The 11,710-nt window shown below is 33.6% G+C and overlaps 1 long non-coding RNA gene across 2 annotated transcripts; it reads left to right on the top strand.

The window, feature by feature from the left end:
- Nucleotides 1-5,457: 5,457 nt before the first annotated feature.
- Nucleotides 5,458-10,565, top strand: LOC124895882. Of its 2 annotated transcripts, none has more exons than XR_007051946.1 (2): nt 5,458-6,157; nt 9,987-10,565. It is a non-coding gene; the product is annotated as an uncharacterized LOC124895882 (long non-coding RNA). The 2 variants fall into 2 exon arrangements; XR_007051947.1 differs by lacking the exon at nt 9,987-10,565 and adding an exon at nt 7,855-8,130.
- The last annotated feature ends 1,145 nt before the right edge of the window (nt 10,566-11,710 follow it).

Here is an 11,710-nt window from a genome sequence, read left to right as displayed (position 1 = left end):
TATACACATATATACGTACCATTCAATATATACATACTACTTTAAATCAAATATACTACAATATATATAATACAATATACACACACACTATATATATAGTTATACACTAATTTATAAAACATATACACATGTATACGTTTAATATATACGTCTATAGAAGATATATACACATATATACGTATCATTCAATATATATGTACTACTTAAAATCAAATATACTACAATATATATAGTACAATATATACACACACTATATATATAGTTATATACTAATTATAAAATCTACACACATATATACATTAAATATATACGTCTATAGAAGATATATACACATATATACGTACCATTCAATATATACATACACATATAAAATATATGTACTTCTTTAAATAAAACATATGCTACCTAATATAATAAATTAATAATACTTTATAGTAAATTTGTCTGTTTGTTTATTTAAAAAAAAAAAATAACCGGGTCAGTTAACCGGCGGGCCTTGATCGGGCCGGGTTAACTGGGCCCAAAATCAAAAATAAATCGGCCTGAGACCCGAGCCCCTATAGCCTATGGGCTGACCGGACCGGTTCAAATCGGGCTGATTTTTGTAAGTAGACCGGGCTGAGCCGGGTCAGCCCGACCCGTTTGACAAATATTTGCTGAATCCCTAGCAATCTTCCATCAAAAATCAGATATAGACAGAACCAAGAGGAAGACGTTCATCAGGCCTGTACATAACGTGACTTGCAAAGCTTTTTCTAGAGCTTTTACAAATAAATTTGAAACGGTGTTCCAAAATTAAGAACTACTTTCAAAAATCTATACAAATATTATACTTCATGATCTCCTAGGCATCTATTGGGATAGGGAGTCAGGGGTGGAAGTCCCAATATGAAAGGGCACTTGAAATATGGTGAGGAGCAAATCAAGGATCTAAGAAGGTTAACACGGAGTAGTCGCACTCAAAACTGATTAATTTTTCTGTGGATGCAAGAATCAATACACAAAAATGAGAGTCTTTTCCAAAAATCCCCGAGCAAGTTGGGAGCCACACCAGAGCATAAAATTCTTAAGAACGGTATTTTTGGGTAGTCCCAAAAATGGGTTTAATACCCATTTATCGAGGGCCTTTTAAATTATGTATCTCATTTCTTGAGATCATGAAGGACAAAAAAGGCGTCTTATCTTCTGTATGACTATTGTATTTAGAATTTTTCTAAAACATAGTCACTAGCAAAAGTAACTTTGTGTCTACTAAATATTTACCTTGAGCACAGGTACATTCAAGGGAGTTGGCACAATAAATGCAATAATCAAAAAATCACTTAATAGAAGGAAGAATAGGAAGTCATCCTCAAAATTCGCCTTGAAGCGAAGCAAACGGTATTTGAGTAATCCCCAAACAAGGGTTTTTCCCCATGTACTTGCATCCAGTGGATTTGCTATTTAATCATTTCTTCAAAAGAGAAGATTAATAGCAGAATAAGCCATTTAAATTATGATTCTCAGTATTTGTCATTAAACTATCATAAAGCTTGACTTTGGTCGCCAGTGAGAGTGATATTATGTCTACTAATTATCTACCTTGAGTACAGGTACATGTAGAAAGCAAGACGCAGACAAACGAACTCAGGTGAAACTATTTTCAAATAACCGAAAGAACCATTTCATATCGTCGCATTGCCGAAAGGGTCATTCTATCAATATTTTTTAACACGCAAGATATCATACACTGGAATTGAGGATATCATCATTATCAATATCTGTTGACACACGAGATATCATACGCTGGTGTCGAGGATATCATTATCTTTAATATCTGTTAACACGTAAGATATCATACGCTGGCGTCAAGGATATCATCATCATAAATATCTGTTGACACGTGAGATATCATATGCTAGCATCGAGTATATCATCATCATCAATATCTATTAACACGTGAGATATCATATGCTGGCGTCGAAGATATCATCATCATCGGTATCTATTAACACGCGAGATATCATATGCTGGCATCAAGGATATCTTCATCATCAATATCTGTTGACATGCGAGATATCATACGCTGGCATCGAGGATAGCATTATCATCAGTATCTATTGAAATGCGAGATATCATACGTTTGCATCGAGGATATGATTTGTATTAAATATATGATGCACGAGATATCATACGTTGGTGCCGAGGGTATTATCTGCATTGACGCATAAGATATTATATGCTGGCATCGAGGGTATCATCTACATTAAATATCTGATAACGCGCGAGATATCATACATCGACATCGAGGATATCATCTGCATTAAATATCTAATAACGCGTGAGATATCATACGTTGGCGTTGAGGGTATCATCTGCATTAAATATCTAATGACGTGTGAGATATTATACGCTGGCATCAAGGGTATTATTTGTATTAAATAACTGATAACGCGTTAGATATCATACACTAGCGTTGAAGGTATCATCTGCAGTAAATATCTGATGACGCGCGAGATATCATACGCTGGCGTTGAGGGTATCATCTGCATTAAATATCTAATGACGCGCGAGATATCATGCACTAGCATTGAGGGTATCATCTGCAGTAAATATCTGATAACGCATGAGATATCATACACTGGCATCGAGGGTATCATTTGCATTAAATATTTAATGACGCGCGAGATATCATACGCTGGCGTCGAGGATATCATCAACATATAATATTTATTAACACGCGAGATAGCATACGCTGACATCAAGAATATCTCATCATGTTATGAATCAACATCTGAATATATAAAAGCACATGATTCAAAGGGACGTCTTCAAGTCGCTATTTGGAAGTGAACGACATATGAGATTTTCTAGAAAATTAACAATCTGAGGGTCATCTATAAGTCATATTATTTGAAATAAGATAGTGTGCAAGATTACCAATGAGTTGGTAACCCAGAGGTCATCCATAAACTGCAATAACATCCTAACCGGATAGTGTGCAAGGTTACCCAAGAATTGATAGTCCGAAGGTTATCCGTAAGTCATAGCTAAATCCTTACTGGAGAATATGTGAGATTATCAAATTGATAAGTCCAAGGGTTCTCTATAATCTGAGTCATATCCAAGGTCGATTATGTGCAGGATTACCCAAAGACTAGCAATTTGAAAGATATCTATAAGTCATATTGTATCCAAGGTCGAATGGTGTGCTGGAATACTTGAGAGCTAGTGATTGGAGGGATATTTATAAGTCATCTCTTATCCAGGGTCAGATAATGTACAGGATTACTTGAAGTCTAGCAATTCAAAGGATATCTATAAGGCGCCTCGTATCCAACATCAAATAATGCACAAAATTATCCAAAGATTGATAATTCGAGGGAAATCTATAAGTCGTATCGATACAAAAGATGCGCAAGACTTACCTGATATCATATGAAAAGGACTATCGTCAATAACTAGAAAGGTTATCATTCCACAATTATTATAGATGACTCAAAAGGGTTACGCATTAACATAAGATTACACGATCGTAGGGATCATTCTGCATAAAGTATTGTCGGTGTCCAAAAGGGCCACCCCGCTTAGAAGACATGTTCACTTGACAAATGAGATAAGTATACAACAACTAAGAGGGTTGTTATGTCTGTTGTTGCAAGTTATTTCTTTCCAAACAGGTACACGAAGGGATGACTTCATTTTTCAGGCAACAACCCACGTAGAGATATGGTAAAGGACTACATACCTCTTTCGTGAATTATGTTTAGCACTAACACTTTTTCTTGAAATATTATCGAGAGCATCCGTTAAGATGAAAATCTCAAATCAAAACCACCGGTGCGGACGACTCTAGATAGGATGCAGCACAACGTGAAACTCTTTCTTAGCAGCAAAATGGGACATAGTCTAGAAATGGATGTCAAACTCTTTGGACGTGAACTAAAGGATGATTGCCACCACCATCCAACCATACCCCTGTTAAAAGGCATGTGGTAATTTTGGGATTTCTGGTTTTAGCTTCACCTTCGGGATATTTCTAAACTCATACCGAGGGTAAACTTCTTTTTTTTTCAAATTCGAGTGATTGGGCACCTAGAGTTTTGGAAATTATGTCCGGGTAAGTTCTTACCTATGGATGTGAAAAGCTCCACATTCATGGTTAGGAGGTTACAATCCTTTTTTCCGCAACTCGATCAACTTATCACTCATCCTGATCCAAAGATCATCTTAAATAAAAGACTATCTTTTCTACCGATATACTCGAACTACAAGCAATTTGATTCCCTGAGTCTCGAGGATATGTAGGTTGGGCTCTATTTTGAAAACTCAACTGCATTTCAACCTCCCCCCAAATCCCTTTATTCTCCAGTTTCTCAATTTCATCAAAACTCCAAAGCCAAGATAGCTCATGAATTTTCTTGAAGATCATGCTTAAAATTAAGCTTTATGAACTACACATTGCCTGTATTCTCATGCAACTTGAGATATGTAGGAATCCTAATATTGAGGTCCGACCATAACTCCAAAACTTGTATGATAACCAACCTCTTTCAGATTCAAAATTATGGTCGGATAAAAATTAGGAATGCCAACCTCCCTTTGGCCAGGGTTACTTGCATCCACCCTACCCAAAGGGAGGGGGCAGTTGTTGACACCTAATTTTGGCCCTCCATAACCAAGTTTAATTTCGAGTTTCTTCAATTTTAAATAAAATTACAATATTTATTTCATCCGAATAAAAAGCTTTTCAAAGCATTTATTTAGGTAAATTTGTCATTTTAAGTAATATATTATTGTATTCAATTATACAAAATTTTATAATTTTTTACCTAAATATTTATTTTACAAAAATCAAATTTTAATCAAGGATTATCTTAAGAATAAATTCAAATGATTAAAATCTTGATTTAAATATAATTGATTTGCAAGAAAAACTTATTTGGAGAAATATCTACTCAATTATATCGAATCAAGAAGCTCGGGATTAAATTAGTTGCTAATTCATTTCAAATCTTCATTCAATTTGGTCAATTTATTAGATTTGACTTTAATTGAAGTCAATTTGGCCACAATTGCAATACAATTGGCTAATTAACTTTCAATTAGGTTAAAACTCAAACATAATTGACTAAAATTCAATCAATAGTCAATTTATTAAATAGCCCAAACCTAATCTTAATTGGGATCAGGTAATTAAATAACCCCAATCATAATTTTAAACCCACATTTAACCCAACAATACATCAGCCCAACTCCTTTTCTTGACCCAATCCAACCCAGTCACCTAATTAGCCCAAAATAATCAATTAAACCCACAGCCTAAAACCTCCCTCCAAATCTACCCAGTAAACCGAACCCAGCCCAGGCCCAAATGCTAACCCCCAATTCATTAACTACTAGCAGCCCAACAAAATTTCCTAACCCGGCCCACACCATCTCTCATTCATATAAATACGGCAATCTTAACAAAACCCATTTTATCAGTTTCAACAAACAACAAATAGCCAAACGATATCAGCTTCCAACACCCGATCAATGCTAAACCGACCTAACAGCGCCAAATCAACCCAACACCGCTAAAACTCGACCACCTCCGACTTATCCCCAACGACCCGAATAGCCTCCGACCAGACAAACCCCAACCCATTGTCAACCCCGTCTACGATAAAAATTCTAGAAACTTGATACCTCATGTACTCTTAACAGTTGAATTTTGTAATCCAAGAGAGGGATAGTACAATTTTGTACCAAATTCAACTCATAATCCTATCTTATTTTCAAATTTCAAAGAGGTCCTATCCGAATTTCCCAAAAGGATCCTGTAATATTTGTTCCCACATCGTTTGAACCTGGAAATCTACCCCCTAATTCCTTCTATAAAATATCCTTATTGAGCTGAAAGAGGGGGTGGTGGAGAAAAGAAAAAAAAGGGAGAAATTCTTTTAAAAAAATGAGGGGTTTGAAATTCTAAAAAAAAAAAAAGAAAACTTTTTTAGAGTACATCAGCTTCTTTAGTAAAATTATCTCTTGCCTTCTTCTTTGAAAGCTGATTGTTTAATTGGAAGCATTGAAGGTTCGTCGACTGATTGCAGTTTTTGAGTTGATGACAATGTTATTTTTCGATGGTTGTAAATCCGACGCTAGTTCGTTGTCTTATTTTGTTGCTCCAACATAGGTAATCTTCCTTCCCATTTAGTTTTGATTCTATCTTCTTTTTCATCTCATCGTTCTATAGTCACTGTAGTCATAATCGTTGTAATGCTGGGATTGTTTATTGTAGATAGCTCCGATAGCCATAGGGTTTATTTGAGATAATCTTTGCTATGTTGTTTGCAAAGCCAATATTTATACTACAACTTTTGCTTTATTGTGGATTTGTGTAGTCTTTCGGTTTGATTGCCTGGAGCTCATCTCATAGTGTAGAATGGCTCTGTTTTTTAGCATGTATTGCAAAATTTCTATTTTTTAATTGTTAGTTCACTGTCTTGAGTTCAATGTTTTCATCTACTAATTTATGTTTTAGTTTGCTTTTGAAATCGCTATGATGCTAATTTTATTCATCCCCGACATGTCATTTTTTTTTAAAACTTGAATATTGTTGTCTGGTCTTCCCTCTCTTCAGTTGAATATCCCTATTTTTAGTCTCAATATGTCGTCTTAGTGTAATGTTGTTTTGGTTGGATTTCGGTTTCCTTTTTATTCATAATTTTATTTCTAATTCAAAGTTTACTGATAGTTTAATCTACTGTATTAGTTTGATTAGTAATATATTGAATTCATGTACAGAATGTCATCCAAGAATGTTCCACAGTTTATGTATTTTCCTTAGAATTTTCTTTTTGAGTAAAAGATCCGTATAAGGGATTAACTTTTACTCCACTTGTGTGTATGTGTGTTGTCTATAGATTAATACTATTTTGCTCAAGCATTTATTAGGAGCTTTTCATTCCTCTATTGGTTGGGTTTGTTTATATGATTAGGAAAAAGTAGCAGGGGGGCTCGTAATGATTTTTAGACCCATATTATCGATGAATTTATTTGATTGCGTCTATATGTAAAGTCATTCTTTATTTGTTTTGTATCAAGTTGGTGTAGTTTAAGAACTTATTTTTGTCCTCTTAATTGGGTGCTTACTGAAGTAATTAGCTCATGACAAAGTGTTATTTAGCTGCACTATTCTCGTCTTCCTCAAACTTGAATTTTAGGGAAATGGATTAGTAATATAGCTATGAATTCACTCCTTCATGCTTTGATTAAAAGTATTATTTTGTTGGACTTTTGTTCTCACTGTTTCGTGCATTAGTGCCTATGTTTATTACTCTAGGAAAATAAAGATGCCATCTTAGGAATTAAAAGTTGTTCTTTAGTAATAAATTCTCAATTTACTCGTGTTCTTAACTGTCTGTGTCGAACATATCATTATTGTTTATTTTCCTTCAAAAGATCTTTCCTTGAACCCATTGTTGAAATTGGTTCCATTTAAAAATTTCTGCTTGGGTAGTCTTAAGTATCAATACTCATTTAACTATAGTAGTAGAATGTCTTTCTGTTTGCGTTCTTTAATAGCATGTTTTAATCTCTTCCTTCTCTTTCTCCTTGATTTTTTTATTTAAATCAATAGCATGGTCCTTACCCTCCCCCTTTTTGATATTCAAACAAGCATGCCTGGCATAATTTTAGTCAATCTTTTATTATTTTTATTTATTTGCTAAATTCAACAGATTGATTGTATTGTTATCATATGTTGTGTTTCCTTTGATTAGTTACCTTTATCTTGTTTATTTTTGTATGACTGTTTGTGTATTGGTTCACGATAGTTAGATTCTAATCTTTTCCTTTTGTTTGACATGTAAAACGATGGGTCCAAAATAGACTCTTTCCATTTGTATTTCTATGATGGGTTAATGCGGCCCTTCTCCTTTCCGAGTCAATTCCTAGAAAAATCCTAAAACAAATAACATGGCGTGTGGATACGAAAAGTCGCCAGAAGGAAAAAATGGTTTAAAGTCCCATATTTGAAGCAGCAAAGAGACGCGAAAGTCTTGTATTCATTTATTCATTCATTATCGTCTTTTATTATTATCTATTCATTTTTTTTATTTGGGCAAAGGTACAAATATACCCTCAAACTTTGATAAATGGTGCAAACATAACCTCCGTCATACTTTAGGTACAAATATACCCTTACCGCTAATGAAAAGGTGCAAAAATACTCTTATGACTAACTGCGGGACACGTGTCACGATCGTGTTCCTCCATTAGTGATAAGGGTATATTTGTACCATTTATCAAAGTTCGAGGGTATATTTGTACCTTTTCCATTTTTATAATTTACTTTCTCCGTTCCATATTAGTTGATCATTTTGTTAAAAATAATTATTTTATATTAATTGTCCATTATACTAAATAAAAAAAAACATTGATTAGAGTTAAATTATATTATCCTTGTAGTTAATTCATTCTGAAAGTCTTCACATTTGTTTATAAAGTTTTCAAGAAATTTTTTATGGTGTGAATTTGTAAAAGGAAAACTTACCAAAATATACTATATTTAAAATTTTTTACCATTTATAGCTGTATAATTTTAATATATGCATAATCTTACTATCTAATAAGAGGAAAAGGCCACGGAAGCAGGCAACTCTCCGTCAGCAAGCCTGTTACTCCTATCTGCTTCATAAGCTACTTGCTCCATGATTTTACTATATCATCTCTAATTAATTATTATAATTTATTTATGTATTAAAAAATTAATAATATTTAATTAAAATAAATTCTATATTTTTATTTTTTAACTAATAAATATATAAATATATATATTTTTACAAAGATTAATTAATTCGATAAATTAATAATAGTAATAACTAACTATTCTTTGATGACAATATTTTCACTTCAAACATGAGTCTGTTTTTATAAAATGGGACGAATAGAGTACGCTTATAAGGGCATGAAAAAAATAAATATGATAAATTAATGGATCCAATTGAGTAATCTTTCTGTGGTTTAATTATATTAATAGATCGAATTGAGTAATCTTTGTGTGGTTTAATCTATAAGGATATTAAATGATAAATAAACCACACAAAGATTACTCAATTCGATCCTTTAATTTATCATGTTTATTTTTTTCATGCCCTTACAAGAGTACTTTATTCATCCCATTTTACAAAAACAGACTCATGTTTGAAGTGAAAATATTGTCATGAAAGAATAGTTAGTTATTACTATTATTAATTTATCAAATTAATTAATCTTGGTAAAATTATATATATATATATATATATATATATATATAGGTTATTAATTTTTTAATACATAAATGACTTATAATAATTAATTAGAGATGATATAGTAAAATCATGGAGCAAGTAGCTGATGAAGCAGGCAGGAGTAGCAGGCTTGCTGACGGAGAGTTGCCTGCTTCTATGGTCTTTCACTCTTATTAGATAGACCACATGTTTGTTAAAATGTCGATAAGAGAGGAACTCCTTATAAGCTTGTAATGGTTAATGTGAACTTTCTTGGGGCATTGTTTGATAATTCTTGGAGCATAGTTTTGAGTCCAAATGGTTTTAAATATAGGATAACTAGTGATTTTTGGTTGAGATTGTTGATGAATGTTTCATCCATGATTTGATCGATAAATGTGCTTATCATAGCCTTCACGGGTGAAGTCTGAGTAATCCGAGAGACATGAATGCTTACCTTGCCCTTTGATAGATCAGGTGACTCCATTCTTAAAGGTATAGGGACATTTGTGTTTCTATTGGGGCCATGAATGTTATATGAGCCAAATGGGCGATATGTGAAGGAGTGACAATATCAAGTTTAAAGAGTTGAGTGTTGTGACAAATGAGTTCCATGAGTCGCAATGATGAAGTTACCTTGCATCTACCTTTATTTTTCTTCAGTTTTATTTTCTTTCTTCATATATTAAAATCACAAAAATATTTTTTATTATTTCTCTTTTGCTTTGGTTTTGGTATTTTTCTTTTTCATAGGTATATCTCCAAGGAATATTTGCTATTGGATGCTAAAAAGGCTCATACTCGGATAAAGGCAGGGTGGAAGCTACCACCAAAAAGGGAAAAGCATCAACCTCTAAAGTAGTCTAAAAAGGCCTAGAGTTGTAACTTCCTAGCTCCTGAGATGATAATGAAATGCCTTTGGTAGTGAAACCGACTAGGCCCCTAGTAAGGCAACATGACCATCTATTGACATGGACCCGAGCGCCTAGTGTGCCATAGGGAGTCTTTACCCTCTTCTACTCTCATTATATATTTTCATTGGAGATAATGCAATGAATTTTAATTGGGGGGGGGGGGGGGGGGGGTACATTGCTCTACATTTGACGGTCTATACTTGTGGGTTTCATTTGGTAGCATTGGTTGGATAGATTTTGGGTACATTGCTCTACATTTGATGGTCTATACTTGTTAATTTTATTTGGTGGCATTGGTTGGATAGATTTTGGGTTGGCCTTTGATGGGAATATGGATAAATATATCAAGTATCGCCCTTGTCGGGCATGTTTCATGCACTCATTATGAATGTTATACCCGATTGTGATTGTATTGGTATTGATGGTGTATTTTGGGTGATGCTATGTGCATTCTTCTTGTTACATTTTGTATATATGTGTCCAATAAACTCCAAGGGTTTTCTTCGAAACTCGGTTCTTTCCTAAGGAGCAAATTTTATTTTCTCTTTCTTTTGATCTTTTGTTTTTATTTTAGTTTACTTTCTTTGTCGAATAGAGTGATAATTCACCCATGATGGATGACAAGGCGACCTCCTTAGGTGAAGTATCTAGTCGTTTCGGTTAACTAGGAAGAAGCAAAAATTTGAAAATACTTTCAAAATGTCATTGGCAAGGAATGAAATGCTTTTGAGAAAAATCAAAAATATAGTTTTCTTTAAAAAAAAAAGATCAAGGATATTTTGAGCTTTCTTTTGAGTGACACCATTAAACTCAATTTTCGGCGCTCTGTTTACAAGGATGAGTCTTTGACTCTTGAGTAACTTATGAAGCTTAAATTACCCAAATTGGTTGGGAGACTAACTTTTTTCTCTGTGGGTATGATGCCATATGTGGTGAGATTTTTTGAATAATTCTTGTACATATTTGTAGTCTAGCACTTTCCCCCAGTGTATTTAAAGCAAAATTCTAGGCAAGCTTGGTTTGGAGGATGACCTGAGGCCATTGTTTATGACCCGTCACATAGCCAAATTCCCACCTTAACATTATCCCTAGTTAACCCATTAGAGCCTTTTTGCCCATATTTCTTGCTTATTGTAATGATAACCATGCTAAAACACCTAAAACCTTTTGAAAAATCTCTTTTTTAGCACTTAACCTCTTTTGATGCATCGCATGATTCTAAATAATGGATTATAGGCAAAAGCCTTTGATTTTGATTTTGATGAGATCGTGCTTTTCAACCTGCAGTATTAAGTATATTCAGTCTTTTTTAAAATTTATATTGCAGATGTCATGCCTAAATAGGGGAATGATGTGTAGCAGAATGTTGGAACAATATTTCCACTTGAATAATAGTATGAGTTAAAGTGTTGTTGTCATGACCTATTAGTAGTGATATTGGACCAAGAAGTTGGAGATATGAAGTCACAAAGTTAGAAGTCAGAGTGAGGGTGACTTTTGTGTAGATAAATATTTTAGTTGAATAACCGATGTTTGAGGATAATTTACCCCTTTTATAGTGAT

This window comes from Capsicum annuum, chromosome 2, assembly GCF_002878395.1.
Source record: "Capsicum annuum cultivar UCD-10X-F1 chromosome 2, UCD10Xv1.1, whole genome shotgun sequence".
Taxonomy (NCBI): domain Eukaryota; kingdom Viridiplantae; phylum Streptophyta; class Magnoliopsida; order Solanales; family Solanaceae; genus Capsicum; species Capsicum annuum.
The sequence above is the reverse complement of the archived record's forward strand: the minus strand, read 5'-3'. Positions and strand labels throughout refer to the sequence as shown.